Genomic DNA, 13,808 nt, shown 5'->3' on the forward strand with positions numbered 1-13,808 from the left:
AGCCGCCTGGCGGTCAGAAGGGTGCCTACTACGCCATCCATCACATGCGGGCGATCGTACGGGACCATCATCAACTTCTGCTACCGAGTAAACTCAAAGATTGGGCCGCGAGCGTGTCGGCAATCCAGGACGCGGACCTCCGACAAGAATTCTTTCGCATCCAGTCGGAGTTTGCGGAAATCATCCATCAAGATGTCCTTCGTACCTCGGGGCAGTTCTACCTCAGAAATCAACCATCCAACAGTGACATCGACACAATGCTACAAATGCAGGCTGACAACGACCGTTATTTCATGACTCCCACGATAGACGGCGGCTTCATCCATGCTCCGGTCCCTTGAGTCGAGTCGAAAGCAGTGATGCTGTGTCTAGTTCTGAAACATCGATTGGCTCATGTTGTAATTAAACTTTAATGAACTTGTAGTATGTCTCTTTGGTTTCGAGAGTCGTTCAACTTAGATGTAATCGATGCTATTAATGTCTTGCTTTTCTCTTCCGATCGTTCTGTTGCATAATTATATATTGCTTATGTATTGTCTGTGAATTGGTACTAATGTTTCGTGTGGCTAGTGCATAGCGATGCCGACGTATGTCGTGTACAAGGGTAAGGTTCCCGGAGTCTACGATGACTGGGAGGAGTGTCGGAGACAGGTTCACCGATTCAGCGGTAACAGTTACAAAGGGTACACCACTAGGGCCGAGGCCGAATCTAGATACGCCCGCTATCTAGCGGGAGAGGGGAGGGAGTGTTGGAGGAACCGGATGAAGATGAGTTTCATCGTGATGATGCTCATCGTGATGACCGCAACTCTCTTCTATGTGATGGTAGTTTAGATGATCGATATCGACTTGTAATGTGAAGACAAACTTGCTACTCGCGGTCTCGAGACTTGTAATATAATGTTCTATCTTTGTTCGGTCTTTTCAATTCAGAGACTAATATGATGAATTGTATTCAGAGACTAATATGATGAATTGTATTCAAAGACTAATCTTCTATTGTATTCGATGAATCTGTTGTTGATGTGTGCTGTCTATATTTTGTCAAATTATACATTTTGTAACCTGTGCAAAAAACAGAAAATAAAAAAATAAAAAAAACCTAATATTCATATTAATGGCGCATCACATGATAGTGCGCCATTAGTATGACAAAGCATACTAATGGCGCATCACTGGTAAGTGCGCCATTAATATGCCATGGTTACTAATGGCACATCCAGTGGTGGTGCGCCATTAGCATGCCAAAGCACCTGGATATACATGGCCCCTGGGAGGCATACTAATGGCGCACCCTGGCCTATACTAATGGCGCACCCGCGGTGCGCCATTAGTATACCAGATACTAATGGCGCACCAGGTGGTGCGCCATTAGTAAAAATTACTAATGGCGTGCTGTTAATGGCGCACCACAGATGCACCATTAATAGCCATATTAGGTGCGCCATTAGTAGGGGTTTTTCTAGTAGTGCGAGTACGACTCCCTCAACCTCATTCTCCTGAACGTTTCCGCTCGTGATCTACAAGGGTATGTAGATGCACCCCTCTCTCTCGTTGCTAGATGAACTCATAGATTGATCTTGGTGAATGTAGGAATTTTTTTTATTTTATGCAACGTTCCCCAACATTCACTAGGCGGCCCGGGGGCTGCAGTACCAGCACTCGGCCCAACGACCCCAGCAGTCGGCCCAAGGACTTCATCAGCACCATCAGGAGCGGCCGGTGATACGTCTCCAACATATCTACTTTTCCAAACACTTTTGCCCTTGTTTTGGACTCTAACTTGCATGATTTGAATGGAACTAACCCGGACTGACGTTGTTTTCAGTAGAATTACCATGATGTTGTTTCATGTGTAGAAAACAAAAGTTCTCGGAATGACCTGAAAATCCTCGGAGACAAGTTTCAGAAAATATAAAAAAATACTAGCAAAATATGAAGACCAGGGGGCCCGCACCCTGTCCACGAGGGTGGGGGCGCGCCCACCCCCTCTGGGCGCGCCCCCTGTCTCGTGAGCCCCCTGCAGCTCCGCCGACCTCAAGTCCAACTCCATATATTCCGTCTCGCGGAGAAAAAAAATCAAAGAGGAAGTTTCATCGCGTTTTACGATACGGAGCCACCGCCAAGCCCTAATCTCTCTCCAGAGGGCTGATCTGGAGTTCGTTCGGGGCTCCGGAGAGGGGGATTCGTCGCCATCGTCATCATCAACCATCCTCCATCACCAATTTCATGATGCTCACCATCGTGTGTGAGTAATTCCATTGTAGGCTTGCTGGACGGTGATGGGTTGGATGAGATTTACCATGTAATTAAGTTAGTTTTGTTAGGGTTTGATCCCTAGTATCCACTATGTTCTGAGATTGATGTTGCTATGACTTTGCTATGCTTAATGCTTGTCACTAGGGCCCGAGTGCCATGATTTCAGATCTGAATCTATTATATTTTCATGAATATATGTGTGTTCTTGATCCTATCTTTCAAGTCTATAGTCACCTATTATGTGTTATGATCCGACAACCCCGAAGTGACAATAACCGGGATACTTCTCGGTGATGACCGTAGTTTGAGGAGTTCATGTATTCACTATGTGTTAATGCTTTGGTCCGATTCTCTATTAAAAGGATGCCTTAATATCCCTTAGTTTCCACTAGGACCCTGCTGCCACGGAAGGGTAGGACAAAAGATGTCATGCAAGTTCTTTTCCATAAGCATGTATGACTATATTCAGAATACATCCCTACATTACATTGATGAATTGGAGTTAGTTCTGTGTCACCCTATGTTATAGCTATTACATGAGGAATCACATCCGACATAATTATCCATCACTGATCCATTGCCTACGAGCTTTTCATATATTGTGCTTCGCTTATTTACTTTTCCGTTGCTATTGTTACAATCACTACAAAACCCCAAAAATATTATCTTTTGCTATCTTTACCTTTACCACTGTTACCATTACTATCATACTACTTTACTACTAAACACCTTGCTGCAGATACTAAGTTATCCAGGTGTGGTTGAATTGACAACTCAACTGCTAATACTCAAGAATATTCTTTGGCTCCCCTTTTGTCAAATCAACAAATTTGGGTTGAATACTCTATCCTCTAAAGCTGTTGCGATCCCCTACACTTGTGGGTTATCAGCCGGCCCCAGCCCGCCTCCTCCCAACCCGCCCCCCCATACCAGTCGTTGTATTCATAGTGGTGGCGGCCCCATCTTGAGCGCAGCCCATCCTCGACTATTTGGTCAACCGCATGCTACCAGTCGACCAAGTGCTAGCCCGACAGATCCAGCGCAGAGCAGGCGCCTACACCATCGTCAACCAAGAGCTCGCTAGAAGGAGTGTGACCGGCGTCTAGCAGCGCTGCGTGGAACCGGAGAAGGGCATGGAGATCCTCAGAGATATCCATCAAGCGAATGTGGCCACATGCCGCCTGCAGGTCCCTCGTGGCCAAAGCTTTCCGACATGGCTTCTTCTGGCTGACTGCTTTGGACGACGCCAAAGAGTTGGTCAAAGAAGTGCAAAGGGTGCCAGAAGTTTAGCACCAAGCAACACATGCCGGCCTCCGCCTTCAAGACCATCCCCATCACCTAGCCATTCGTCGTGTGGGGTTTGGATATGGTAGGCCCGTTCAAGACGGCACGAGGCGGCATGACCCATCTGTTGGTCGCCATGGACAAGCTCACCAAGTGGATAGAAGCGAAGCCAATCAAGAAGCTGAATGGTCCGACTACTGTCACATTCATCACCGACATAACTATCCAATATGGCGTTCCCCACAGCATCATCACCGACAACGGCACCAACTTCACCAAATGCGCCTTGGCCCGTTTCTGCGCAAATCAGGGCATCCGACTGGACCAAGCATCCGTTGCCGACCCGCAGTCAAATGGCCAAGTAGAGCGAACAAATGGCCTCATCTTGTCTGGCGTCAAGCCCCGCCTGATCGAGCCGCTAGAGCGGTCGGCCGGCTACTGGATCGATGAGCTGCCAGCCGTCCTCTAGAGCCTTCGGACCATGGCCAACAGATCAACCGGCTTCACGCCTTCTTCCTTGTGTATGGTGTCGAGGCTATCATCCCTACGGATATCGAGTTCGTCTCGCCTCGGGTCACCATGTACATGAAGGCGAAGCAAAAGAGGCGCGAGAAGACGGTGTCGATCTGCTGGAAGAGGCCCGACTACTAGCATGCAGCCGGTCCGCCATCTACTAGCAGAGCCTGCACCGCTACCACAACAAGAAGGTCAGGCCGCGTTCTTTCTGCGAAGGCGACCATGTGCTCCGCCTGATCCAGCGATCAGTCGGACAACACAAGCTCGTGACACCTTGGGAAGGCCCCTTCATCATCAGCAAGGCCCTGGGCAACTACTCATACTACCTCATCGACGCCTAGAAGCCCAAGGCGCGCAAGCGATGCACAGCCGGCGAAGAGACGGAGCGGCCATGGAATGCAAATCAGCTCCGCCGGTTTTACAGTTGATTCGAGCATATGTACCACACCAACTTTTGTATTAAGTAAAAGACCGCAGGTCCCCCGAGGTGCACTCGGGGGCTACCTTTTTATCTATGAGTTAAGCTTATGCCATGATTTGAGTTTTCCCTATTCGTGCCCCGTCCGGGTTCCGGTCAGCCAGCCTGGGGGCTCGCCGCGTTGTCCTAAATTTGCACCTGCCGGAGCCGACTAGTAGTGTGCCGACACAGAAAGCCCTCTCTTCGCTCCAAGTCACAGCTCGCAGCTTGACTGTCCGACTGGCGAAGAGCTAAAGGCAGGAAACGCCGTCCACATGAAATCTGACTAAGGAAAAACACTAACTTAGGCCTAGCCGGCTCCTCACCTTCCTCGTCCGGCTGCTCAGCAGCCGGCTGGCCGGCTTATTGCTCGATTAGCTACACTCTACGCGACCGAAGTAACTTGCCCATTCTAAAGAGCGACCAAGTCCCTGACCCAGCCACAGACCACAGAGCGACTACCGGGCTGGCAGGGAGGCAGCCAACAGAAGGCGGCAGAGAAAAAAGCCAAAGAGAGAAAAGCAAATTCCAACATGAATCCGGCAACACATGCAAGAATGTGGGAATTGAAACTTATATGTACATTAGGCCCGAGGCCAGCATTCATTAAGTTTAACTTACACCCCAGTGGGTGGAATCGCGCGAATTTAACATAATTGTTCAAAAGATTACAAAGACAGGAAAAGATAAGATAAAATGGCCACCTAGGTCAGAGGAGCAGCGGGAGGGTCCAAGAGGTTGGTGGAGGCAGCGTCACCGGATGGTGGAGCGGCCGACTGCTGAGTCTCAGCCTAGTCAGCATCAGTGGAAGTCGGCGCAGCCACCCGTGGCTCGCTGGTCGAAGCTTGATCGGCCTGAGGCTGGCCGTCCGCTCCGTCCTCCGATGTGTCATCTTCGCCATCCTCGTACTCATCATCTTCACCCTCATCGCTGGAGGCGATCTCCTCCGCCGAGTCCTCCTCAACCACCGGGTTCAACCCGAACCAGCTGGGCGGCACCTCAGCACCCTCGCTGCCCAGTTCGGGGATGAAGATGATGGTGTCGGCATAGTTGGCGATCGCCGCCGCGCGCTGAGTGAGCACAGGACTCACCGCCGCCAGCTCCGAACCGGCCTCCTGCCGTAAGGTGGCTAGCTGGGTCAGATCTAGGCCAAGGTACCAGGCCTTGGCGAACTCCAAGGCCGTCCGGACACCCGCCCGACCTGCGGCACCCTTCCAGGCCTCGAAGCGCCCGGCTGCCACCCCCAGGTAGTCGGCAATCCGACTGGGGGTGCACGGAACTTGAAAGCTTGGCCAGAGGGTGGCCAACACCTGAGCCCCGACGTGCTGAAGGTGGCGGAGCATCCGATGGGCCGGCTGTAGGCGCATCCTGACGGCCAGGAGCTCCTCGCCGAGATTCCGGGGCGCGTTGGGGCGCAATGTTCACGCCCGCCGCTTTTCGCGCCACGCGTCGTGCCTTGATGGCCTGGCTAACAACGACGGAGTAACCGGGAAGTACTCTGCGCAAGAAGAAGTTCAAAAGATTAGAAAACAAAGGCCGGCTTCTGCAGCAGTCGGCGGCCGTTCAAGGAGACAAAATAAATTACCATCGATCAGATCCTCGATCTCGCCATAGCCGTCGGTCAGGAACTTCTCCTTCTCGGCCCAGTTCGAACGTTGAGTCTCGAACTCGGCCTTGAGGGAGTTTTCTCTATCCTTCAGCCGCTTGAGCTCCGCCTGGGCCGCCAGCTCCTTGATCAGGCGCTCGTACTCCTTAGCCGCCTGGCTGCGCTCTAGCTCCTTGGTGTGAAGCTCGGTTTGGGCCTCGCCCAGGCGTTGCTGCAGTTCGGCAGCCGCCTCTTCAAAGACAAGAGAAAAAAGACGTCAACATCAACAAACGATTAGTTGCCGGAAGATCCGGCCCGACTGCTCAGCAATCGGCCCGAATCTCGGGGGCTACACCCAGCGGGTGCGCTGACGCGCCCCCTTAAGAAGAAAGATGGAGTGCTTACTCCGGCTCTCGTTCAAGTCACTTGTCCACTTGGCCAGCTCCCGGTTCTCGGAGTTGTAGGCAGCCGCGGAGAGGTTGTGGTAGTCCTGCAATAAAGACAAAGGAAGAAAAAGAAACAAGTTAGCACCCAGAACTTACCTTAAAAAATTTCAAGCCGCCTGCCTGGAACTCGGCGCTACACCCAGTGGGTGCACTGGCACGCCCCCAAGGAAGATTGCAAGAGTTTAAAAAATGGAAAGCAAGTACGCACCCGGACGACTGTCCACGTCGCCAGGAACTCCTGCATCCATCGCTGGAGGGCGGCGCCTTGGGTACCGAACTGGGCCAAGACATCCTGCACAGCCACATTCAGGACACCGTCGCCGCCCCCAGACGCCCAGTCCGCTGAGGCAGCACTGGTGGCCTCTGTATCGGGCGCCGCCAAGCTGGTGGCCTCGATCTCCATCGGCCTTGGCGCTGAGCTCGCCCTCTCTGGGCACTGGCGCGCGGGAACACGGACCGTGGAATCGGACCCACCACCAACCCGTCGACGGATGGCTCCACCTGCGGTGCGTCGGGGTGGCTGCCCTGCGTGTCGGCAGTCGGCGCGGGTGGAACCACCTCCGCCTCCAAACCGACGTGGCCACCCCCTCCCCTCTTCAAGGCCGGCTGGTCGATGCCAGCCTAGCCAATCGACTCCTGGTCCTCCGGCACCGACGGCTCCACGTGCTGTGGTCGACGGACCCCGAGGCCTGACCATGGGACGCCTCCGCGTCCTGCTCCATGTCGGCCGCATCCGCCTGCTCCTTATTCACCGCGTCGGCCTGCACCTTGGCCGCCGCGCCGGCCTCTGCTTGCGCCACCTTGGCCGCCGCCGCCTCTTCCTGGGCCGCGCCGTCCCGCTCCTCTCACGCCTCCCGCGCATTCCTCTCTGTTGCCTCCTGGAGGGTGGCGAGTGGATTCACGCGGCGGGGGCCTGCAGAGCTGTCGGCTGCCCCAACCACCAAGGCATCCAGGGCCCGCAAGAGAGATAGTGGAGCCCTGTTCAAGGAAACAAGGAAAAATAATGAAGAGATCGCAAAGGAAGTAAACAAGAAGCGACAACAGAAAGATCAAACTACTTACGCAGATACTAACGGGCGTTGCTTCGGGCCCTTCTAGAAAAGGTCGCCCTCGTAGCAGCCTCTTGCGGCTTGGTCGCGGAGGCCGAGATCTTGACCTTCTTGGGCCGGCTGTCGAACAACCCGGCGCAGCCGAGGAGCTGGCACCCACCTTGTTGGCGCGACGGCTACGGCGAGGCTCGTCATCCTCCTCCTCATCTTCCGGCCACTCCCCAATGCTGCCGCGTGAGAAGACGCCTGCTCCCTCACCGCCACCGCCTGTGGCGTCATCCTCCTCCATGGTGGCCACCCCCAAGTCAGGGTCATACACATCTCTCACCGTCCGGTCCGCCAGGAACTATTCACCTGGGGCCAGTGCACCGGTGGCCGTCTGGCCCGGGAAGCACTGCACCATGGCTGATTGCTCAGGCAGCAAGAAGAACCCGGACTAGCAAAGAGGTAGAGAATCTAAAGACTTACCGAAGGCAGTGGGTTAGCCAGGCTGTACGGCGGCTTGCCGAACTGCCACTCCCTCTCCGAGAGCTTGCAGTCGGAGAAGGAGTTCACTATCTGGACCACCTCCTCATCCGGCAGCACCTTGGTGGACATCCGGGATGGATTGCGACGCCCACTCATGTTGCTGATTATGTGGGGCCGGGCTTGAAGAGGCAGCACCTGGCGCTCCACGAAGGCGGCTAGCAGGTCTGAGGCCTTGAGGCCCTCCGAATCGATCATCGCCTGGAGCCTGGCGAGAGCGGTGGCGGAGGCGACTGAGGTAGTTCCGGACTAGGGGGTGTCCGGATAGCCAAACTATCATCATCGGCCGGACTCCAAGACTATGAAGATACAAGATTGAAGACTTCATCCCGTGTCCGGATGGGACTTTCCTTGGCGTGGAAGGCAAGCTTGGCGATACGGATATGTAGATCTCCTACCATTGTAAGCGACTCTGTGTAACCCTAGCCCTCTCCGGTGTCTATATAAACCGGATGGCTTTAGTCCATAGGACGAACAACAATCATACTATAGGCTAGCTTCTAGGGTTCAGCCTCCTTGATCTCGTGGTAGATCCACTCTTGTAACACACATCATCAATATTAATCAAGCAGGATGTAGGGTTTTACCTCCATCAAGAGGGCCCGAACCTGGGTAAAAACATCGTGTCCCTCGTCTCCTGTTACCATCTGCCTAGACGCACAGTTCGGGACCCCTACCCGAGATCCGCCCGTTTTGACACCGACATTGGTGCTTTCATTGAGAGTTCCTCTGTGTCGTCACCGATAGGCTCGATGGCTTCTTCGATCATCAACGACGATGCAGTCCAGGGTGAGACCTTCCTCCCTGGACAGATCTTCATAGTCAGCGGCTTCGCACTGCGGGCCAATTCGCTTGGCCAGCTGGAGCAGATCGAAGGCTACGCCCCTGGCCGTCAGGTCAGATCTGGAAGTTTGAACTTCACGGCTGACATCCCCTGGGACTCGATCCTCGACGGATTCGACCCACAGCCGAGCGTGCCGTACTGTCACGATGGGCATGATTTAGCTCTGCAGCCGGACGGTACCCTGGAGGCCACACTCGAACCCGCTCCGATCTTCGACTCGAAGCCGGCTGCGCAGACCAAGGATGGATGGCTAGACACCACCTCGGGGGCTGCAACCTCTACGGCGATAGAGCCGAACACCGATCTTGTCCCCCATAAAGCTCGTGACTCCGAGGTGCCGGACTCCGGACCTCCCGCGCCCCCTCCAGTCGAATCCGAATGGGCGCCGATCATGGAGTTCACCGCGGCAGACATCTTTCAACACTCACCTTTTGGCGACATCTTGAGTTTGCTAAAGTACCTCTCGTTATCAGGAGAGGCCTGGCCGGACTGCGGCCAGGACGGTTGGGATGCGGACGACGAAGAAATTCAGAGCCCATCCACCACCCACTTGGTAGCCACTGTCGATGATCTAACCGACATGCTAGATTACGACTCTGAGGAGATCGACGGTATGGACGACGATGCCGGAGACGACCAAGAACCAGCGCCCACCGGGCACTGGAAAGCCACCTCTTCACACGACATATACATGGTGGATATCCCAATGGATGGGAACAGCGAAGGAATAGCGAAGGATGACCCCTCCAAGAAACAACCCAAGCGCCGGCGTCAGCGGCGCCGCTCTAAATCCCGCCATAGCAAGAATGAGGATTCCGGCACCGGAGACAATAATACACCGGATAGCGCCAAAGACAACCCACTCCAGCAAGATCCAGCACAGGAGGAGGGGGACGCCAGCCCTCATGAGAGAGCGGCCGAAGAAGAGGTAGAGGACTATATGCCTCTCTCCGGAGACGAGGCAAGCCTCGACGACGACGAATTCGTCGTGCCTGAGGATCCTGTCGAACAGGAGCGTTTCAACGCAGGCTTATGGCCACGTCAAACAGCCTCAAGAAAAAGTAGCAGCAGCTTAGAGCTGATCAAGATCTGCTAGCCGACAGATGGACCGAAGTCCTCGCGGCCGAAGAGCATGAACTCGAACGCCCCTCCAAAAGCTACCCCAAACGTAAGCTGCTCCCCCGATTAGAGGTGGAGGCATATGATCCCGCTTCACCAGGAGACAATACGGCTGATCGACCAGCCCGTGGTCGCGACAGAGAGGCCCCAAGGCCCTTCACTAGACCCGTACCCCGGCATCGCTCGAAAAGCACAAGGCCACAGGGGAACACTCCGGACCTGCGAGACATATTGGAGGATAAGGCAAGACAATCAAGATCGATCTATGGATCACGTGGGCGCCCCATGATACGTGACGATCACCGTCACCCCGTACACAGTAAGTCCGGTCGGGCCGAACACAACAGACAAAGCTCTTTTGAGCTCCGTCGCGATATCGCCCAGTACAGAGGCGCCGCACACCCACTATGCTTCACAAATGAGGTAATGGATCATTAAATCCCAGAAGGGTTTAAACCCGTCAATATTGAATCTTATGATGGCACAACAGACCCCGCGGTCTGGATTGAGGACTATCTCCTCCACATCCACATGGCCCGCGGAGACGATCTCCACGCCATCAAATATCTCCCACTCAAACTTAAAGGACCAGCCTAGCACTGGCTTAACAACTTGCCAGCAGAGTCAATCGGGAGTTGGGAGGACCTGGAAGCCGCATTCCTTGATAACTTCCAAGGCACGTACGTGCGACCACCAGATGCAGATGAGCTAAGTCACATAATTCAGCAGCCAGACGAATCGGCCAGACAATTCTGGACACGGTTCTTAACCAAGAAAAACCAAATCGTCGACTGTCCGGATGCCGAGGCCCTCGCGGCCTTCAAACATAACATCCACGACGAGTGGCTTGCCCGGCACCTGGGACAGGAAAAGCCGAAATCCATGGCAGCCCTTACATCACTCATGACCCGCTTCTGTGCGGGTGAGGACAGCTGGCTAGCACGCAGCAACAACCTCAACAAAAATTCTGGCAGTCCGGATATCAAGGACCGTAGTGGCAGGTCGCGTCGCAACAAAAACAAACGCCGCATTAACGGCGATAAAAGTGAGGATACGGCAGTCAATGCCGGATTCAGAGGCTCTAAACCCGGTCAAGGAAAAAGCCATTCAAAAGAACAACTCAGGGTCCATCCAATTTGGACCGAATTCTCGACCGCTTGTGCCAGATACATGGCACCCCTGAAAAACCAGCTAATCACACTGATAGGGACTGTTGGGTGTTCAAGCAGGCAGGTAAGTTAATTGCCGAAAACAGCGACAAGGGGCTACATAGCGACGACGAGGAAGAGACCCGACCGCCGAACAATAGAAGACAGAAGGGCTTCCCCCCACAGGTGCGGGCGGTGAACATGATATATGCCACGCACATACCCAAAAGGGAGCGGAAGCATGCACTCAGGGATGTATACGCGATGGAGCCAGTTGCCCCGAAGTTCAATCCATGTTCCTCTTGCCCGATCACCTTTGACCGAAGGGACCACCCCACCAGCATTCGCCATGGTGGGTTCGCCGCATTGGTTCTAGACCCAATCGTCGATGGATTTCATCTTACCAGAGTCCTGATGGACGGCGGCAGCAGCCTAAACCTGCTTTATCAGGACACAATGCGCAAAATGGGCATAGACCCCCCAAGGATTAAACCTACCAAGACGACCTTTAAAGGCGTCATACCAGGTGTAGAAGCCAATTGTACAGGCTCAGTTACACTGGAAGTGGTCTTTGGATCCCCGGATAACTTCCGAAGCGAGGAGTTAATCTTCGACATAGTCCCGTTCCGCAGCGGCTATCATTCCTTGCTCGGACGTACCGCGTTCGCAAAGTTCAACGCGGTGCCGCACTACGCATACCTCAATCTCAAGATGCCAGGCCCTAGGGGACTCATCACGGTCAACGGAAACACTGAACGCTCCCTCCGAACGGAGGAACATACAGCGGCTCTCGCGGCAGAAGTACAAAGCAGCCTTTTTAGGCAATTCTCGAGTCCGGCTGCCAAGCGGCCGGACACAGCTAAGCGTGCCCGGAGTAACCTACAACACGACCACCTGGCACGTTCCAAGCACGCGTAGAAGTGCGGCCCCAACCCCAGCCCCTGTAAAACATTAAGACAGACCCTTCGCATACTCCATTACGCTCTGAAGATAACATGGGCATGGGGAAAGGGGCTCGACCACGATAAGCCCAGACTGCGGCTCAACCGCACCAGGGGCTCTTAAGTGTGTCGTTTCTTTTTCTTTTCCTTTTATTTTTTACCTACAGGACTCCATTCGTCAGAGGCATGTCTGGCAGCAGACATGCCGAACCCACGATGCAACAGCCAGGGAAGGAGAAAGGCTACAACGAAAATCTAGGTGGTCTCCATCGTGAGCATTAAATCTGTTTTATGCATTATTCCGTAGCCTACCCCTGGAGGGGGACATGTTAAACAGTCCCATCCCTTGCTTACCACACCACTTGTATCGTCCTGCACTTACAACAGTTTTTATTGAGTAAAGCAATGCAACACATTTTTGCTTCTATTTGCATTTCTTTCTTACACATATGTTCATCTATGACATGTTGCATCCGTACGTTTTGGTACAACTAAATACACCAGGGGCTTATGTTTCCCGCGTTATGGTGTGATAAGTCCGAACACTTTCACAAGTGCGGCACCCCGAACTTATAGCATTATATGCATCGGCTCCGAATCATGTTCTTGGGTCAATAGTTGGGTTTGCCCGGCTCCCATGTTTTGGTACCTTACGTTCCGTTTTATCGGCTAAGGTAGCACTAGGAGAACCACTGCGATTGCGCCCCAGTTGAGCTGGGTTAACGCCTCAGTGGAGAAAGCTAAAACTGACTGTCATGATGAGGCGAGAGCTGGTCGCTGTTCGAGAGGTTCTTTGCGAGTCCCTAAAGACTTATGCCGCTTCGAGCGAGGAACCGGATTCTGTCCGGCCAAGGCGTGGATAGCGCCCCAAATTCGGCCTTCCGAAAACTAGGGGCTTCCCTGAAATTTAAAATTATAGAATTCTATGGCTAAGTGAGAGTGTTCAAGCATTATAAGTCCGGTTGCCTTGTTCATTGTGTTGAGAGCCTCCCTCGATGGACCCAAATATGGGAACAAGAGTGCCCAAATTTATCCCGAACACCCCAGCACTCGTGGCATGGGGGCTGAAGCCGACGACTTGCCATCTCTCAGATTTGATAAACAGCCGCACAGAAGGTAATATTTTAAATTAACAAGCGTTGCTTAGCACATATGAACCAAGTTTTCAGCGCACAGGATAACAAAATGCGAGTCTACTCAAATATTACATCTTTGGAGCACTCACCCGCAATAGTGCGGGCGCCCTTCAGCACACTCTTATAATACATCTCGGGCGTACGATACTCCTTGCCCTCTGGTGGTGGGTCCGTCACAAGCTTCTGGGCATCCATCTTGCCCCAGTGCACCTTTGCGCGGGCAAGGGCCCGACGGGCACCTTCAATATAGGTGGAGTGCTTGATGACTTCAACCCACGGGCACGCATCCACCAGCCGCCGCACCAGGCCGAAGTAGCTCCCAGGCATGGCCTCCTTAGGCCACAGCCGAACTATGAGGCCCTTCATGGCCTGTTCGGCCGCCTTGTGGAGCTCGACCAGCTGCTTCAGCTGGTCGCTAAGGGGCACCGGATGTTCGGCCTCAGCATACTGAGACCAGAAGACCTTCTCCGTCGAGCTCCCCTCCTCGGCTCGGTAGAAT

The sequence above is a fragment of the Triticum dicoccoides genome, chromosome 3B (genome assembly GCF_002162155.2).
Source record: "Triticum dicoccoides isolate Atlit2015 ecotype Zavitan chromosome 3B, WEW_v2.0, whole genome shotgun sequence".
NCBI classification, from domain to species: domain Eukaryota; kingdom Viridiplantae; phylum Streptophyta; class Magnoliopsida; order Poales; family Poaceae; genus Triticum; species Triticum dicoccoides.